The sequence below is a fragment of the Balaenoptera musculus genome, chromosome 14 (assembly GCF_009873245.2).
Source record: "Balaenoptera musculus isolate JJ_BM4_2016_0621 chromosome 14, mBalMus1.pri.v3, whole genome shotgun sequence".
NCBI lineage: Eukaryota > Metazoa > Chordata > Mammalia > Artiodactyla > Balaenopteridae > Balaenoptera > Balaenoptera musculus.
The window spans coordinates 11,085,349-11,106,286 of NC_045798.1; the positions used below are offsets into that span (position 1 = coordinate 11,085,349).

At 41.8% G+C, this 20,938-nt stretch overlaps 1 protein-coding gene across 5 annotated transcripts in view; it reads right to left on the reverse strand.

The window, feature by feature from the left end:
* SUDS3 (SDS3 homolog, SIN3A corepressor complex component) overlaps nucleotides 1-20,938 on the reverse strand; it is a 307,067-nt gene that overhangs the window by 63,101 nt on the left and 223,028 nt on the right. The gene's annotated exons all lie outside the window — the stretch shown is intronic.

Consider the following 20,938-nt stretch of genomic DNA (forward strand, 5'->3'; position numbering starts at 1 on the left):
TGTCTCTCTAATAATATCATCTTTATGGCACTTCTATTCCAAAATCCCGTCTCACAAGGGAGAGAAAAAAAGACAGAGTTCCACGTGTGGATCGCAACGCCAATGAGTCTCATCTTCCCAACCCAATGATAACTGATGTTTGTCTTTTACTCCCTATACCTTTCGCCCCCAACCAAAGAAAAAAGTTTTCACGTTTGAGATTAGCATAGCATAACATGATAAAGGACAGTGGAGTCCTAATCCTCTCTTGGACATTTAGTGGCTCTGGGATTAATAGCAAATTACTAGCCACTCTGAGCCCTAGTTTTCCTCCCCAGTGGATACAGCCACTGGCTTCTCAGCCTGTGGACCCTGGATTCTGCCGAGAAACGGGGACCCTGTGTTGCCAAATCTCACAGGGTTGTTGTGGGGGTCTAGGAAGGTAAAGGATAGAAGGGTTCTTTGTAACATTAAATCATTATATGCACAGATACTGTAGGGCCTTGGTTATTTGCCAATGACTTATGCATTCCATTGATTATCTATGTCTGCCTCCCTGCTCTGCCTCTCAACTAATCCTAGACGGGAGAACTGGCCAGAGTGAGTGAGTGGCAGCCCTTCCGACTGCCTACCCAACAACCTTCACTCCCACCTCTTTCCCAACAGAACTCCAATGTTACTTACTCTCCTAACAGCCAAGTGCTTGAATTGGGGCTGTGCCCCGCTCTTAACCCCAGGAGAGAGGTGAGTCTTGACTGGTCAAAACCAATCATATTAATTCCACTGCTCTTGTCAGTGATTGGCTGAAGCATGGACATGTGACACAATTGTGATGAATGGGAAGTCTGCTGGGGACTCTGGGAAATGCATTTCTTGCTCTTACAAAGTCAATGCCTTTGACGATGATGTTGTCTTGATGCTTAACACTCTTGCAGCCATCTCTGAGCTCAAAGGGAAAAGTATAAGGACAAAAGCTAGCCACTGAGACTTTGAGAGCATCAGCATCTTTGATCCTCAGAATTAACTCTAGATATGCCCTGTCTACAGATGTCCTGATACGTAGGATCATGTAAGGTGATCACACATCCTTGTCTTAGTCAACTCAGACTGATATAACAAATTGCCATAGACTGAGTGGCTTAAACAATAAACATTTAATTCCTACAGTTTTGGAGGCTGGAAGTCAGAGATCAGAGTGGTCAGGTTCTGGTGAGAGCCCTATTCCAGACTGCAGAAGACCAGCTTCTCCTTGTATCTTCACATGATGGAAAGAGACGGCTAGCTAGCTCTCTGGCCTCTTCTTACAAGGGCATTAATCCCATTCATGAGGGTGGAGCCCTCATGACATAATGACCTTTCAAAAGCCCCATCTCCAAAATACCATCACATTAGAGATGAGACATATGAATTGGGGGTGGGAGACATAAACGTTCATTCCATAACAATACTGGGTTTCCTGGAACTGTTCCAGTTGACATTTGTGCCAGTGTACTTTCTGATTTAGCATTTGTCCTGAACAAAATTTACTGGTTTGAATGATAAATCATATGGTCTGCCTACTGATAATAAATGTCCTTATTATTTAAGTCACGTTGAGTTAGATTTATTCTATGCAGCCACAATATTCTAATTAAAACAGGGCTAGAGAGAGGTGTAAACGATGCGTGTATACATATGTGTGAATATTTATGCATACACACAAGCACATGCAGGACGATACTAAAGCTTAGAATGAATGTTTTATAGTAACCTCTACTTTAAATTTTCCATGCTTCTTCTTCTTCCCTCCTTAGTAAACAGTATTATTGTGGAAACAGAAAAAACATGAGAGAGAAACAAACCATGACATTATAATCTGAAAATTCGTCGTCTCCCAAATGTTTCATGGATCTTTAAGGCAGAGCTCTGTGCGTCCCCACACTATTTTCACTACTGTCTCGTGCAGCAAAACCCTGATCCCTCTCAATGCACGGAGCTCTTTCACTTTGCCCAAAGTTATACGTCCACTGTTAGAAAATGCATCTACAAGTGCTCGTTCTCACTCTCTCCTTCATCTGTCCTTCCCCAGTCACTACACTAAAAGCTTCAATTTGCCAGTTGCCCTCTCCCCTTATGCTGTTGTCAGCAGGTGGGGCTGACTTGGCCAGTGTCACAGAGAAAACTGAGCAGTCTGCTGACGTAGTCTGTCGAACAAGTGCCCCATTAGTTTTCCTATCATCTGATGAGCTTCATCCATTAGCTTGGCTGATTTGAGGCTGGGTTTCAAGGTAAATCTAGCAGGCAGGCATCTAGTTAAGACAAAAGCAAGTTAGAGCACTCAGTGCCTGCCCAGCCTGTAAATGACCGTTGCAGATAAACTCTCTCTTTTATTCCTCACCTGATGCAAATCCAAGTGTCTGAAATCAACCTCTAACCACCCAAGGTCAGGAGTATCTAGACTTGGAAACTGGAATCAAGAAACTCAGAGGACGCTCACAGCTGTTACCAACACTCTTTCCAAATCGAAACAGGCACTCTTCTGTTCTGATGGTAGCGGTATAAAAAGGTACAACATTTTTGAGAGGGAAATATGATGGTACGCACCAAAAACCTTAAAAAAGTTCACATAGTTTGATTCAGCAATCCAATTTCTATGAATTTATCCTAAAGAAATAAGGGGACAAATATGCGTGTGTATGAAATATTCATTACATTTCTGTAATGGAAAAAATTAGAAGTGCTCACTGGCAGGCAACTGATGACATGACTTATGATACATCCATGAAATGGAGTATAGCATAGTTATTAAAACAAGTCCTTGTCATTTTAACACATGAGAGGGTAAACTGGCACAACCATTCTGTAGGCGAGTTTGGCAATATGCACCACAAGCCTTAAAAATGTTCACACCACTTAAAAGAGTCACTAATGCTGTTCACAAGGTTTCTGGTTTTCCACCTTCCAGACACATGGTAGACTTGAACTTCATGGCCTCCTAGTTATTATCCACTTAGTTATCACCCATGCTTCTGGCTAATGAGTTGTTAAGAAGGAGAGTTGAATACCACTTCCAGGCCAGAACACTGAACTGTCAATGTAACACCCAGAGAACTCTTTTCTTCTTCCACGGTGACTATCTGATTGAAATGGTGGATGTTCCATCAGTCTTGGTCCCAGTGTGAGAAGACATAAGCATAACCCAGATGGATATGTAGGATGAATGGGAAATAAACCTTTGTTGTTTTAATATTTTTAGAGTTGTTTGTTACTGCAGCATATCCTACCTGTGCTGACTGATACACCCTTTGACCTAGCATGCCCATCTCTAGAATTATAAGGAAACAGTTGTACACATAGGTATACATATTGGAGGATCTTTTGTATACATAGATACATGTTGAAGGATATTAATCGCAAACTTGTTCTTAACACACATACAAAAACATACAGCAATAAGCCCTACAGCACACTTACAGTGCCAAGACAGCTAGATCAGAAGGCATGGCAACATCACCCATGTGCTACAACATTTCCTAAGAAGACCTGGGCCCTGATGTAGAACCAAGTCACCATCCCGGCTTCTTCTGTCTCTCCTACATAATGAGTTCCCTTCAGAGTCCCAACAGTCCAATCAGCTGACTTTAGTCAAGGTTTCTCTAGTCCATTAAAGATGTTCTAATAACATTACATTTCAAAAAGTAAGGGTTAGGGGACTTCCCTGGTGGCGCAGTGGTTAAGAATCCGCCTGCCAATGCAGGGGACATGGATTCGAGCCCTGGTCGGGGAAGATCCCATATGCCACCGAGCAACTAAGCCCGTGTGCCACAACTACTGAGCCTGTGCTCTAGAGCCCGCGTGCCACAACTACTGAGCCCACGTGCCACAACCACTGAAGCCCATGTGCCTAGAGCCCATGCTCCGCAGCAGGAGAAGCCACCGCAATGAGAAGCCCGCGCACCGCAATGAAGAGTAGCCCCTGCTCACCGCAACTAGAGAAAGCCCGCGTGCAGCAACGCAGACCCAACGCAGCCAAAAATAAATTAATTATTTTTTTAAAAAAAGAATCAATTGTCAAAAGATAAGGGTTAGAACCTCAATCTCTTTTCCTCCCGAGAACCTCTGAGGTTCCTATGCAAAGTTATCCAACTCTCCCTCTCCTCCCTCCCCCATAAGTCATCAAGATCTGTTTAACAAGGAATATAGGGAGAAAAAGCCTTTATCTATCCCCAAACATACCTGCTATGCTCTTCCCCTGGAACAATGGGTACATACTTGCTTTATATCTACATAACCCACTCAAGCAAAGTCTCCACCTTCAGAAATAAAAGCAGCTGGAAACATAGAAACTTCTCTCAACTTGGAGGGAAATAACTTTATTCAATACAGCACTATTATTATGAATTATATTGACCAGATTGACAATGATGAGAAATAAAACAAAGATGTAGCAGGGAGAAGTGACATGTTTCACCAACCAGATTAGAATTTGCCTTGGGCGGGCGGAGGGTCTCAGGATGCCCCTTTCAGCAACAGCTCTTTAAAATTTAATGGCCCTACTGGATATACCTTCTGAGCCCTAGAAAGTAGTTGGTGAAGAGAAAAAGTAGAATGAAAATCCCTGAGGCTCTGAAAGGGATGGTTTCTCGGTTGCTGGAAGACCTTATAGAGTTGCTGGTCGTGGCAGTTGTGGCAATGGTAGTAGTAGGGGTGGTAGGGGTGATGGTGGTAGTGGTAATGGGTGAACATCAGCCTAATCCTGACCTCTCAATTCAGAAGACTGAATTAATGTGACAGTAATGAAGCATTAATATTTACAAGGATTTAATATTTTATCGCCAGTCACTCATTCTAGAAATGGATTGAAAACAGAGAGGTCAGCTGCCATCAGGGAAAACAAACAACTCAAAAGCAACAAGAGAAGACTAGGGAAATAACAGGGGAGTGGTGAGAGCAATGAGTAGAGAGGGGAGAACGGCCAATCCCACAGTGAGAGTGGAGGATCTTAGGGCACCTGCCCTCATAGGCTCTCAGCCTGTGAGACAGAAGCATCACCGCTCTTCCCCTCCTGTTTTTCTTCTTCCTATAATATTCTGGTTAGCTCACCTATCTCTCCTCCCACGTGAGGCAGGAAAGGAAGAGAATGTACCCTTTTATACCTGGAAAGCCAACAGGCAGACTTCAGGGAGCAAATCGAACTGGGTCAAGGCTACCATGCAAGGCCAGGACTAGAATCTAGTCACCGATTGCCTTTGGGATACCCCCTCTCTGGGAATAGGTGAACCCTACTAAGTATCACAGTTTTCCCCAAAGAGTATTCGGAGGCGTGGTCTGTAAGCTGACTGGTAGCTCTGTCAAGGCAGGGACCAGGTCGATCTTGATCACCAATGTTTCCCAAGAGCTGGAAAAGTGCCTGCCATATGGTCAGAGCTCAACAACGTCTGAGAGATGAACAATTGAGTGGATAGCTCTATGGGATGTTTTATTTTTAAAGGTTCCATACTCAAATAATCGCAGGAAGCATGCAGATCCTACCCCTCTCTTGGAGAATTACGATGTAACATCAGAGAAGCCTTTGTCTAACTCTTTCTCACAGAAGGTCTCAAATTTGTTTGAACATATCATCCCCCACCCTTTTTGGAATGCCTTAACTATTCCTGTGGGACGTGCTTTGGGAAATGCTGATATATAGCATTACAGCACAGTGGAAAGAGCAAAAAATCTGGCGTTGGACAAATCAAGATTCAAAAATCTCAACTTTACTATCTTCCAGCTGAGTCACCTTGGACAAGTTGCTTAATCTCTCTGAGCTTCAGTTTCCTCATTTGTGATAGGTACATAATGCCTGCTTTATGTACCTCACAGGGGTTGTTACAGGAATCAAATGAGATACCACATGTGAAAAGTAAATTGCTTTCACATTGCAGTTGTTGCTGTTTCTAAAAGCCAGAATCATGTCAAGGTGACATTGCCCAAAGCAATTTCCAGTTTCAGATCCTGCTGAAGATGTCCCAAGATATGCTGATCTCTGGGAGCTTCTTGGGCCTTGAAGGTACATTTCTACGTGCAGGTGAGTCCTACTATCATAAAAAACTAATATCAGAGTTTTTATAAAGGTCACTTGAAATATTTTAGCAGGTACTGGTCATTCACAACACCTTTATCCCTTGCCATCTCCCACTATTTGAAGGCTGGAAAACCAAATACTCAATTCCCAGATTCCTTTGCAACTAGGGCAGTTATGTCTTATTAAATATAAGCAGACATCTTCAATGAAGCTTCTGGGAAAAGCTTCATTCAATTTTCTGATTTAATAAAGAATCAGGCAAGACCAGCACAGCCTTCTCCCCATTCCCTTCTTGAATTGAGTACAGATGTGAAGGCTGGAACAGCAACAGCCATCCTGTAACTTTGAGGGAAAATACAAGAGAATTACAGAGGCATTATTATGGAATTATTGAGCCAATGCACCTGAGCCAGAAACCACCTTCCCTCAACTTCATTTTATTTAAAAAAGTTTAAATCACTACAGCTGAAAAAAATCCTAGCTGATTAAAAATAGTGGGGAAAAGGGTTTGATTGGGACTTTATTAAAATCAAACTTAAAATTATGAAAATGTTTATATATCATATTAAAATAGATTTAAGTTATAATTAAGTTGCTCTATAATTCCACGCTCTAATTCTTAAAACCAAGAACATATTATTGATTTATTTGATACAGAGCACAATTCTTCTAACCAAATTATATCCCAACATATTGTAGAGATGCTTCACCTCATATTTGACTTTTACAGCAAGTTCATTAATATCAGCTTCATCAATTTTCCTGCTAGTCTCTTAATCCTCTGCTATCCTCATCCCTCCCCTTGGCAGCTCCCATTGTAGGGTCACTCTTCTAGATTTTTCTCCTCTTTAATTACCTAGCTCTGCCAGGTGCTCAGTTGTCAAGGGCCGCATGAGCTGTGAGCAGTTCGCCAGCATCACTGTCACCAGCTTCATGAAATCCCACATCTTACGCAAGATTTGCAGGTCCACTTTGCAGTCAGTTTTCATTATATTTCTTTAACACTGTTAGATGTTTACAACATCTGATAACTGAGGAAGAGGCTGACTGAGACACTGGGCTATAAGGTAGGGATAGACTAGCGTTGAATGAAAAGAAATATCTATAGGGGGGTTGATTTTTTCTAAGTGGACAGTTCATTGGTGAATATTTTTATGCACTGATGGCATTCAAAAGTCTACCATTGGTGTTCACCCTGATAAAGCCATGAAGGCAATAGACTGGGAGTCAGAAGACTGTGCTCCACTTCCACCTCTGTCTCTGATCTGCTGTGTTACACTGAGCAAGTCACTTCGTCTCACTGGGACTCAGTTTCCTCAACTGCAAAGTGACTAGACTGCATACGTTCTAAAAGCCTTCAACTTCTGAAAAGTCTATTATCCTGCAAACAACTGGCAATGAGTAGGGAGTGGCAAGCTTGAGTCCAGAAGCTAAGAACCTCTGAAAAGGGTGACAGAGAATCCTGGACAAGGTCCTCCTTCGCTAAATCTGACTCGAGTTACACGTTTTCATCTTGAGGATTCCCTCGATCTCTTAGTAGCAGAGAAACTAATTAGATTTAATAAGAGACAAGGCTGCTAACTGAAAGTACATGAGAAATATCACACTGCTGAAGATTAACACATGTTCTGGTCTGTCCTCTTAATAAAACCAGGACCCTCATTTATCCTGGAATCTGTGACCTAGACAGAGTGAAAGGAATAAGCAGTTTATTCATCTAGGATAAATAAGGATTTCATCCCAAGGAATACAAGTGCCATCTAGAAACAGAAAATACATAAGTAGTAACAGGCCAATCTTACCCCATCTTAATGCTCAGAAAGTCCCTAATGCTTGAAATCGTTCAGTGGTTCCCCACTGACCCAGCATATCCATCCAGCATGATGTTCAAAGCCTCCACCATCTGGTCCCTGCAAGTATCTCTGCCCTTGTCACTCACTATTTCACTCCTTTTACTTTGTATTTCAGCATCAAGGAATTTAATATTTTAAATATCTGGGAACATCCCATTTACACTGAGCTCTTCCTCATTTCCATGGTTGTATTTCTTCTGTATTTCTCAGAATTCTCTTTCCTACCTTCCACCCTATCCTGCAGCCAAACTATTTACAGTTCCCTGAGCATGTTCCCTGCAGCCTCCTCTTCCAAGGACACCGTTCAGGTACAATGTATTTTACTACAATTAACAGAATACCCAACTAAAAATAGCTTAAACAATAAGAATTTAAAACAGTTTGTTCAGTGACTCAACATCCTCAGGCTTGACGCCTCCCCCCACCCAGGGTAGTAAAATGGCTGCCACAGCTCCAGGCACCACAACTCACATAACAGCATCCAAAGGCATTCAAAATAGAACTTTATCTTCTCAACTCTCCTTTTTTATGATGGAGAAAAATCTTTCCCAGAAGTTCCTGCCCCCAGCAGAATTTCCCTCAGATTTCTCCCGTCAGAAAACTTCTTTAGTATGAAATTAGAACACTCCCTAATACCATACACAAAAATAAACTCAAAATGGATTAAAGACCTAAATGTAAGGCCAGACACTATTAAACTCTTAGAGGAAAACAAAGGCAGAACACCCTATGACGTAAATCACAGCAAGATCCTTTTTGACCCACCTCCTAGAGAAATGGAAATAAAAACAAAAATAAACAAATGGGACCTAATGAAACTTAAAAGCTTTTGCACAGCAAAGGAAACCATAAACAAGACGAAAAGACAGCCCTCAGAATGGGAGAAAATATTTGCAAATGAAGCAACTGACAAAGGATTAATCTCCAAAATTTACAAGCAGCTCATGCAGCTCAATGTCAAAAAAACAAACAACCCAATCCAAAAATGGACAGAAGACCTAAATAGACATTTCTCCAAAGAAGATATGCAGATGGCCAACAAACACATGAAAGAATGCTCAACATCATTAATCATTAGAGAAATGCAAATCAAAACTACAATGAGATATCATCTCACACCAGTCAGAATGGCCATCATCAAAAAATCTACAAACAATAAATGCTGGAGAGGGTGTGGAGAAAAGGGAACCCTCTTGCACTCTTGGTGGGAATGTAAGTTGATACAGCCACTATGGAGAACAGTATGGAGGTTCCTTCAAAAACTAAAAATAGAACTACCATACGACCCAGCAATCCCACTACTGGGCATATACCCTGAGAAAACCATAATTCAAAAAGAGTCATGTACCAAAATGTTCATTGCAGCTCTATTTACAGTAGCCAGGACATGGAAGCAACCTAAGTGTCCATCAACAGATGAATGGATAAAGAAGATGTGGCACATATATACAATGGAATATTACTCAGCCATAAAAAGAAATGAAATTGAGTTATTTGTAGTGAGGTGGATGGACCTAGAGTCTGTCATACAGAGTGAAGTAAGTCAGAAAGAGAAAAACAAATACCATATGCTAACACATATATATGGAATCTAAGAAAAAAAAAGGTCATGAAGAACCTAGGGGCATGACGGGAATAAAGACACAGACCTACTAGAGAATGGACTTGAGGATATGGGGAGGCGGAAGGGTAAGCTGTGACAAAGTGAGAGAGTGGCATGGACACATATACACTACCAAACGTAAAATAGATAGCTAGTGGGAAAGGGCTGCATAGCACAGGGAGATCAGCTAGGTGCTTTGTGACCACCTAGAAGGGTTGGATAGGGAGGGTGGGAGGGAGGGAGACGCAAGAGGGAAGAGATATGGGAACATATGTATATGTATAACTGATTCACTTTGTTATAAAGCAGAAACTAACATACCATTGTAAAGCAATTATACTCCAATAAAGATATTAAAAAAAAAAACAAACTTCTTAAATGTCCCAGGAGTAAAACTTATCAAGCACTTACCCTCTGCTCCCTTCCTAAATGTCACCAGGTCCCCCCTAGCTTGACCTCTGATTTTGTTTTTTATTTTAGCAACATTTACCTAATATTACCAAATGCTAGGCACTCTGCTAAGCACTCTAAAAACATTACCTTATTTAGCTCTTAGAACAACCCAGCAAGGCAGGCACTGTTATCCCCATTTTAAGTCGAGGCAATGGCCCAGAAAGGTTAATCAACTTGCCCAAGGATGCACAGCTAAAAAGAGGAAGAGTCAGGATTCATATCCGAGTATGTCCAGCTCCAAAGCCCAAGCTCTCAGCCACTCTTTGTCCTTCTCATTCCTGTCTCCTCTTGACATTCTTTACCCCTCAATGGCCCCTTCTCTTTTACACAGAAGTCTCCCTGTCTAATGGACCCTTTCCCATTGCTTAGCAACATTTTCAGATCTTCCCTGTAATTAAAGAAAAGTGAGGGCCATTTTCCTTCACCCTATTCTCTCCTCAATCTATCAAGCTTCTCAAAAGCTCCTCTTCACACTCACTGATTCCACATCCTCAGGACACGTTCACTCTTCGCTTAATCTAGCATCCTCCCCCGCCTCCCCACTGAAATGGCTCTGCCCAAGGTTATCAACGACAGCCAATCGATTGGCTTCTCCCCATGCTCCCTTCTCCTGGACCTGATTAATTGGCACGGCAGGCAGGCAGCTGCCAAGGGCTCCAGTCTATATGGGACTCCAAAACATCACTGGAAATATAACGAAGAAAATTGTGTTTACCAGAACTCCTCTTAGGAGTTAGTACCGTGTGCAGTTGGCAAGCAAACTTTAATCAGTTACTCTGGGAAGGACTGGGAGATCTCCCCAGGAGGCATGCCTGAGTAACAACAAATGCTTCCCAGCTGTCTACCTATGAGGGCTGGTCTCTTTAACTGCAGGGCTTATGTTTTGCTGAATACGAAAAGCAAGCCTGGAGCCAGAGCTAATTGCTTGGGTCACTAGAGGAGAGGCCTCTGCCCCAGGTGATGCTCAAGCTCTCCTTCAAATTAATGCCAAGCAAATATTTAAAGAACATCAGTTTAAAGGGTACAAAATGATTAGCCTACTCTATGGACCTACATTTCTCAGTCCAGGTAAATCTGCTGTATGTAATATGACTGGTTCACTTCCTCCTCCCCTCGATGGTCTGGGCTGCTTTTTTCTGGGCCCCAGCATCCCACTGGTAAGTCCTTTCTCTCTCTCGTTCTCTCCTCTTCATTTCAGTGGTTCCTCTGCCTCTTCCTACACCTATAATGGGGACAGGCTCTGACTTCAGACTCTGACTTCAGACTCCTTTCTTTACACCTTCTCCCTCCTGGTCTCAACCATTCCCAGGTGTATTAGTTATCTACTGCTGCATAACAAACGACCCCAAAACTTAGCAGCTGAAAACAACAAACATTTGTTATCTTACAGTCAGAAATCCAGGAGTGGCCTAGCAGGTGTTTCTGGTTCAAGGTCCCTCAGGAGGCTGCAATCAAAGTGTCAGCCAGGACTGCAGTCATCTCAAGGCATGACTGGGAGAGAGAATCCACTTCCAGTTTCATTCATGTGCTTCTCCACAGGGCTGCATCACAACATAGCAGTTGGCTTTCCCAAGAGTGAATGATCCAAGGGAATGTACCCAAGATGGAAGCCACGTCTTTATAATCTAATCTCAGATTGACATCCCATCACTTCTGCCCTATTCTGTGCACTGGAATCAAGTCAAAGTCCCATCCACACTCAAAAGGAGGGGATTACACAAAGGCATATATACCAGGAGGTGGGGATCATTGGGGCCATTTTAGGGGCTGCATACCATCCAAGGCTCTCCCATCAACTCTAAGGAGAGTCACTACTTTTCTCATGACCCTTTCATCTCGATTCCCAACTGCCTGCTAACTCATTCCATGTGGACATGGGAGATGGCTGGCACCTCATGTTCCACCTACCTCAAACCAACTTTTTTGTGTTCCCTTAAAGCAACCCAATTTCCCTGCCTTTCCCCACTGATGGCTGTTCTCACAGTCCCTGAAGATTTGGGGCTCTGAGTCATCCTTTTATTCTTCAATCCAAAAAAAATCCTCATGTTGCCATTTACTTAGCCCCTGATATGTGCCAGGCTCTTTCGCAGACATTATCCTATTTAATTTTTGCAGTGCTGTAAGGTGAATGAACTCATTTTTCTTTCAAAGGGAAGTCGATTTCCTGGAGTTGGGTTCCATGCTGTGTGCTGAGAAAAAGCAATGAACAAGACAGGTACAGTCCCTCGGGCACTTATAACCTAGCAGAGGAGAATTTTCCTGTACTAAGTACCCCATGGCTGAGATCATATGTTGTATATAGTGAAAAACTAGTGCTTGAAATAAAACAAACCTAGGTTCATGTCCCAGTTTATCCATTTACCAGATAGGTAACCTTGGGCATGTTACTGAATCTTTCTAGGCCTCAATTTCCTTCTGGGACAAAATAATAGGGCCCACCTCATGCAGCTATTTTGAGGATTAAAGGAGATAATTCAAGTATTCCACTTGGCACACAGCCTAACACACCAGGGTTCAGCAAAAGAGAGGTTTTGATGAGGACATGTGATGATGATCATAGAACTAATTTACCCAACTCACAGCAGCAATAATCACTAACATTTACGGAGAGCCACTGTGCACCAGACACTGTTCTAAGCACCATGCATGCAGTAATTCACTGAATCCTCCCAGCCACTCTATGAATTCAACATATTATTATGTCCATCTTATATATGAGGAAACTGAGGCACAGAGAGGTTAAGTGACTTGACCAAGGATACAAAGCCAGAAAGGGGCAGAAACAGACTTTGAACCCAGGCAGACTAGCCTCACGGCCAGGAACTTGATAGAATTTTAGAAGCAGAGATGCCTGAAAAACCCAGTGCTCGGGGAATGCTAGAGGTGTGTGTGTCTGTCTGTGTGCATGACTATGTGTGTGCATCTATTTGTGTGTGTGCATGTGTGACTGTGTATGTGGGATCATGTGTGTGGCTATACATATGTGTAGACCGTGTGTGTGTGTGTTCAATCTCACTGTATTGGGTAGAGAGAAAGAAATTCACATTCTGGGTCACAGTTTGCCTTCATTTGCATTTGGGCATGGAGCTTTTTTTATTTTAATGAATTTTTCTCTTTTTTAAAAAATTTATTTATTTTTGGCTCTGTTGGGTCTTCACTGCTGTGCACGGGCTTTCTCTAGTTGTGGCGAGCGGGGGCTACTCTTCATTGCGGTGCGCGGGCTTCTCACTGCAGTGGCTTCTCTTGTTGCAGAGCACGGGCTCTAGGCGCGAGGCCTTCAGTAGTTGTGGCACATGGGCTCAGTAGTTGTGGCTCCCAGGCTCTAGACCACAGGCTCAGTAGTTGTGGCACATGGGCTTAGTTGCTCCATGGCATGGGGGATCTTCCCGGACCAGGGCTCGAACCCGTGTCCCCTGCATTGGCAGGCGGATTGTTAACCACGGTGCCACCAGGGAAGTCCCGGGCATGGAGCTTTTGGTTGTGAAAAATCTTGCTTGTTTGTTTTTATTAGAATTCCTCTCCTTTTTCTAAAGCGTGCTCCCCACTTGTGGTTCAGGGAATGATGAAAAAGCTCCCAGTGGCAAAGTAGAACCTGCCTCTTAACAGCACATTAAAAGAACTACAAAACTCACTTAAACCTTTCCTACCAATAAATTATAGGGAGATTTCCTCAGTAAAGAAGACAAATGAATTATACAGTATTTCATTCCAACACACTCTCCTCCTTCACACTATATATTTCTGAGACATAACTGGAAGAAGAACAGCTCTATGGGAGGCAGCGTACCCCGCCCCCCAGGCCCAGACTTGGTGTCTTTATCATAATGGCTTGACAATTTGTACACCCCTCCTCCACTGAATATGTCTCCATTTGGAAGTGACCAATTCTAGCATCAACAAAACCCACCTGCCATGTCTCTCCTTCTTTCCCTTCTCTGGGAAAAAAACCTTAGGTTTTTCCCCTTCCCTGCCATTTCCAACCCCCTTCCCCATCCCGACCCCCCATTCCTTCCTTCTACTTCTCATCTTTACTCATAAAATTAGGAAGCAGGAGTGGCTAACAGGTAGGGAATTGGTGTCAGCTCTGCCATTTACTACCTACATGACCTTGAGCAAGTGGTTTAAGCTCTCAGAGCCTCAGGTCCTTCATCTGTAAAATGAAGGTCATTGTGACGATTAAGTGAAATAAGTAAGTAAGGTGCTCGGAATAGTGCCTGACAATGTGGTAAGCACTAAACATGTATATGAAGTAACTATTAAGTGCATAGTGAATCACAGTGGGGACTCAAAAATTTCCTGATTTAATGGTTATACATCTGTTAAGAATAGGCCTCTGGTCAAGAAAGAATTTAGTCTGGCATCATGCAGTGGTCAAGAAGACAGACCTGGGCTCAAGTGCAAGCTCTACAACATAGTGGTTTTGTGACCTTGGGTGAGAGACTTAAGCTCTCTGGGTATCAGTTTCCTCAGCTGTCAGATGGTGACAATAATAGCCCCCCACCTCTCGGGGGTGGTGTCAGTCATTAGATTTAAGCCCTTAGCTCAGAGTCTGGTGCATAGTAGATGTTCAATAAATGGTAATTATTAGGATTGGGGTATACCCTTCCCTTTCCAGCCCATGAACTCTCCTTGCCCCTTTTCAGCCCTCTTCTCTCTGTTTGGTCTTTAACTCTCCTCACTCCCTATTTACACACAAAACAAGGAGGGTTCATGAGAGTGTTTATGCAGTGCTGTATCTCCTATCTATTGCTGCCCAACAAAACACCCCAAAACTTAGTGGCCCAAAACAACCACAATCATTTATTTTGCTCACGAATCTGCAATTTGGGCAGGGCTTGGCAGAGATGATTCTTCTCTGCTCCAAGCAGCATCAGGAGAGACAACTCAACTGGGCACTGGCAGATCCACTTTCAAGAGGGCTCATTTACATGGCCAACAAGTTGGTGCAGGTTCTAGGCTGGGAACCCAGCCAAAGCTATGAACTGTGGAGCTTGGTTCCTCTCCACAGGCTACCTGGGCTTCCTCACAGCATGGTGTCTGTGTCCCAAAAGTGAATGTACTAACAGAACAAGAGGGAAGTGCATAGTATTTTTATCAGCTAGCCTGGGATGTCGTATAGCACCACTTCCATTGATATTCTATAGCTCAAGGTAGTCATGAAGGTCCACCCAAGTTCAAGAGGAAATGACATAGATTCTTGATGGCTAATAAAGCATGTAGGATTGGAGATACTGTTGTGGCCATCCCTGGAAAATACAATCTGCCATACTTGGCTTTCGTTCCTCCAAACCTCCACCTTCTAAGGAAAGCATTCCACCTTAAATGAGTTATCTCTCCCAAACAGGCTTAATCAGGTTATAGCTAAAGAAATCCAAGCTAGGAGCCTCATAAGACACTGAACTGACTCATGGATGCTTCCTAATTGGTTTGGATTATCTGTGTGAATCTGCTGGTTTGGACAGGTTTGACTAAATTTTCTTCATCTGGTCATTTACAGGAGGTGGTTCTGGGAAGGGGGGGCAACACAAGAGAGTATCACAGATACTGTGGTCAAGTTTAACTCCTCACTTAGGAATGTAAAAATAGAGGCTTAGGAAAGTGAACTTAAGATCAAGAGCAAATGTGCTGGGACTTCCCTGGTGGTCCAGTGGTTGAGAGTCTGTGCTATCACTGCAGGGGACACAGGTTCGATCCCTGGTCGGGGAACTAGGATCCCACATGCCACGTGGCTCGGCCAAATAAATAAATAAATAAATAAATAAATTTTTTGAAAAAAGAAAAAAGAACAAATGCGCTGGAGCCAGAACTTCTAATTATCTCCTAATTCCAAGGTCAGTGTTCCTTCCCTAGTACTGCACTGCCCTGGACCCTAAGGACTTTTTATAAAGTATTCATTAAAAGGACTAGCTAATATGCACCTGCAATCCTATGTAGCAGCCATGCCTTGCCCCAGGCCCTTTTTTAAAAATAAAGTTATTTATTTATGGCTGCGTTGGGTCTTTGTTGCTGCGCATGTGCTTTTCTCTAGTTGCAGCGAGAGGGGCTATTCTTCGTTGTGGTGTGCTGGCTTCTCTTGTTGCAGAGCACAGGCTCTAGGCACGTGGGCTTCAATAACTGTGGCTCACGGGCTCTAGAGCTCAGTAGTTGTGGCACACGGTCTCAGTTGCTCCACGGCATGTGGGATATTCCCGGACCAGGGATCGAACCTGTGTCCCCTGCACTGACAGGCGGATTCCTAACCACTGCGCAACTAGGGAAGTCCCTACTGTCCCTTCTGACGGGAGTCTCAGGCAATCAGATTCTAAGTGATATGATGTGAGTCTACCCTTCCATGGACAGCTGATTGGCTTAGGTTTAATCACCTGACCTAAAGGCAGCCAATCCAGAGGCCTGGTGCATAAAGGTGTGCTAAACCAATCAGATTCTCTCTCTCTGGAACGTGAACCAAGAAACAGAAGGCGGCACCTGTTCATGGGAATGAAAGCTGAAAGTTCATGAGGCAGAGTAGGGATGAAGCTGCCTTCAAAGCCTTCTGCAACCTAATGTTTTGATGAGCAGAAACTACCAGTTACAGATGAGGTAGTCCATAGAGAGAAGAGTGGAGCAGTCCCAAAATAAAGACAGAGACAATGAGTTACAAAAGGAGGGAGAAAACAGTCATTAGAACCATTTCAGATTCTGAGAACTTTCCATTCCAGTTTCAGGGACTTTATATTTTTTATTTTTTAACACCTTTATTGGAGTATGATTGCTTTACAATGGTGTGTTAGTTTCTGCTTTATAACAAAGTGAATCAGTTATACATATACATATGTTCCCATATCTCTTCCCTCTTGTGTCTCCCTCCCTCCCACCCTCCCTTCCCACCCCTCTAGGTGGTCACAGAGCACCGAGCTGATCTCCCTGTGCTATGCAGCCCCTTCCCACTAGCTATCTATTTTACGTTTGGTAGTGTATATATGTCCATGCCACTCCCTCACTTTGTCACAGCTTACCCTTCCGCCTCCCCATATCCTCAAGTCCATTCTCTAGTAGGTCTGTGTCTTTATTCCCGTCATGCCCCTAGGTTCTTCATGACCTTTTTTTTTCTTAGATTCCATATATATGTGTTAGCATATGGTATTTGTTTTTCTCTTTCTGACTTACTTCACTCTGTATGACAGACTCTAGGTCCATCCACCTCACTACAAATAACTCAATTTCATTTCTTTTTATGGCTGAGTAATATTCCATTGTATATATGTGCCACATCTTCTTTATCCATTCATCTGTTGATGAACACTTAGGTTGCTTCCATGTCCTGGATACTGTAAATAGAGCTGCAATGAACATTGTGGTATATGACTCTTTTTGAATTATGGTTTTCCCAAGGTATATGCCCAGTAGTGGGATTGCTGGGTTGTATGGTAGTTCTATTTTTAGTTTTTTAAGGAACCTCCATACTGTTCTCCATAGTGGCTGTATCAATTTACATTCCCAACAACAGTGCAAGAGCGTTCCCTTTTCTCCACACCCTCTCCAGCATTTATTGTTTGTAGATTTTTTGATGATGGCCATTCTGACTGGTGTGAGATGATATCTCATTGTAGTTTTGATTTGCATTTCTCTAATGATTAATGATGTTGAGCATTCTTTCATGTGTTTGTTGGCCATCTGCATATCTTCTTTGGAGAAATGTCTATTTAGGTCTTCTACCCATTTTTGGATTGGGTTGTTTGTTTTTTTGATATTGAGCTACATGAGCTGCTTGTAAATTTTGGAGATTAATCCTTTGTCAGTTGCTTCATTGGCAAATATTTTCTCCCATTCTGAGGGCTGTCTTTTCTTCTTGTTTATGGTTTCCTTTGCTGTGCAAAAGCTTTTAAGTTTCATTATGTCCCACTTGTTTATTTTTGTTTTTATTTCCATTTCTCTAGGAGGTGGGTCAAAAAGGATCTTGCTGTGATTTATGTCATATAGTGTTCTGCCTATGTTTTCCTCTAAGAGTTTGATAGTGTCTGGCCTTACATTTAGGTCTCGAATCCATTTTGAGTTTATTTTTGTGTATGGTGTTAGGTAGTGTTCTAATTTCATTCTTTTATATGTAGCTGTCCAGTTTTCCCAGCACCACTTATTGAAGAGGCAGTCTTTTCTCCACTGTATATTCTTGCCTCCTTTATCAAAGATAAGGTGACCATATGTGCGTGGGTTTATCTCTGGGCTTTCTATCCTGTTCCATTGATCTATATTTGTTTTTGTGCCAGTACCATACTGTCTTGATGACTGTAGCTTTGTAGTATAGTCTGAAGTCAGGGAGCCTGATTCCTCCAGCTCCGTTTTTCTTTCTCAAGATTGCTTTGGCTATTCGGGGTCTTTTGCGTTTCCATACAAATTGTGAAATATTTTGCTCTAGTTCTGTGAAAAATGCCAGTGGTAGTTTGATAGATTCATTGAATCTGTAGATTGCTTTGGGTAGTAGAGTCATTTTCACAATGTTGATTCTTCCAATCCAAGAACATGGTATATCTCTCCATCTATTTGTATCATCTTTAATTTCTTTCATCAGTGTCTTATAATTTTCTGCATACAGGTCTTTTGTCTCCTTAGGTAGGTTTATTCCTAGATATTTTATTCCTTTTGTTGCAATGGTAAATGGGAGTGTTTTCTTAATTTCACTTTCAGATTTTTCATCATTAGTGTATAGGAATGCAAGAGATTTGTGTGCATTAATTTTGTATCCTGCTACTTTACCAAATTCATTGATTAGCTCTAGTAGTTTTCTGGTAGCATCTTTAGGATTCTCTATGTATAGTATCATGTCATCTGCAAACAGTGACAGCTTTACTTCTTCTTTTCCTATTTGGATTCCTTTTATTTCTTTTTCTTCTCTGATTGCTGTGGCTAAAACTTCCAAAACTATGTTGAATAATAGTGGTGAGAGTGGGCAACCTTGTCTTGTTCCTGATCTTAGTGGAAATGGTTTCAGTTTTTCACCATTGAGGACGATGTTGGCTGTGGGTTTGTCATATATGGCCTTTATTATGTTGAGGAAAGTTCCCTCTATGCCTACTTTCTGCAGGGTTCTTATCATAAATGGGTGTTGAATTGTGTTGAAAGCTTTCTCTGCATCGATTGAGATGATCATATGCTTTTTCTCCTTCAGTTTGTTAATATGGTTTATCACATTGATTGATTTGCATGTACTGAAGAATCCTTGCATTCCTGGGATAAACCCCACTTGATCATGGTGTATGATCCTTTTAATGTGCTGCTGGATTCTGTTTGCTAGTATTTTGTTGAGGATTTTTGCACCTATGTTCACCAGAGATATTGACCTGTAGGTTTCTTTTTTTGTAACGTCTTTGTCTGGTTTTGGTATCAGGGTGATGGTGGCCTCGTAGAATGAGTTTGGGAGTGTTCCTCCCTCTGCTGTATTTTGGAAGAATTTGAGAAGGATGGGTGTTAGCTCTTCTCTAAATGTTTGATAGAATTGACCTGTGAAGCCATCTGGTCCTGGGCTTTTGTTTGTTGGAAGATTTTTAATCACAGTTTCAATTTCAGTGCTTGTGATTGGTCTGTTTATATTTTCTATTTCTCCCTGGTTCAGTCTCAGAAGGTTGTGCTTTTCTAAGAATTTGTCCATTTCTTCCAGGTTGTCCATTTTATTGGCATAGAGTTGCTTGTAGTAATCTCTCATGATCCTTTGTATTTCTGCAGTGTCAGTTGTTACTTCTCCTTTTTCATTTCTAATTCTATTGATTTGAGTTTTCTCCCTTTTTTTCTTGATGAGTCTGGCTAATGGTTTATCAATTTTGTTTATCTTCTCAAAGAACCACCTTTTAGTTTTATTGATCTTTGCTATCGTTTCCTTCATTTCTTTTTCATTTATTTCTGATCTGATCTTTATGATTTCTTTCCTTTGCTAACTTTGGGGTTTTTTTGTTCTTCTTTCTCTAATTGCTTTAGGTATAAGGTTAGGTTGTTTATTTGAGATGTTTCTTGTTTCTTAAGGTAGGTTTGTATTGCTATAAACTTCCCTCTTAGAACTGCTTTTGCTGCATCCCGTAGGTTTGGGTTCATCGTGTTTTCATTGTCATTTGTTTCTAGGTATTTTTTGATTTCCTCAGTGATCTCTTGGTTATTAAGTAGTGTATTGTTTAGCCTCCATGTGCTTGTATTTTTTACAGATTTTTTCCTGTAATTGATATCTAGTCTCATAGCATTGTGGTTGGAAAAGATACTTGATACAATTTCAATTTTTAAAAATTTACCAAGGCTTGATTTGTGACCCAAGATATGATCTACCCTGGAGAATGTTCCATGAGCATTTGAGAAGAATGTGTATTCTGTTGTTTTTGGGTGGAATGTCCTAAAAATATCAATTAAGTCCATCTTGTTTAATGTATCATTTAAAGCTTGTGTTTCCTTATTTATTTTCATTTTGGATGATCTGTCCATTGGTGAAAGTGGGGTGTTAAAGTCCCCTACTATGATTGTGTTACTGTCGATTTCCCCTTTTATGGCTGTTAGTATTTGCCTTATGTATTGAGGTGCTCCTGTGTTAGGTTCATAAATATTTACAATTGTTATATCTTCTTCTTGGATCGATCCCTTGATCATTATGTAGTGTCCTTCTTTGTCTCTTGTAATAGTCTTCATTTTAAAGTCTATTTTTTCTGATATGAGAATTGCTACTCCAGCTTTCTTTTGATTTCCATTTGCATGGAATATCTTTTTCCATCCCCTCACTTTCAGTCTGTATGTGTTCCTAGGTCTGAAGTGGGTCTCTTGTAGACAGCATATATATGGGTCTTGTTTTTGTATCCATTCAGCCAGTCTATGTCTTTTGGTTGGAGCATTTAATCCATTTACATTTAAGGTAATTATCAATATGTATGTTCCTATTCCCATTTTCATAATTGTTTGGGGTTTGTTATCATAGGTCTTTTCCTTCTCTTGTGTTTCCTGCCTAGAGAAGTTCCTTTAGCATTTGTTGTAAAGCTGGTTTGGTGGTGCTGAATTCTCTTA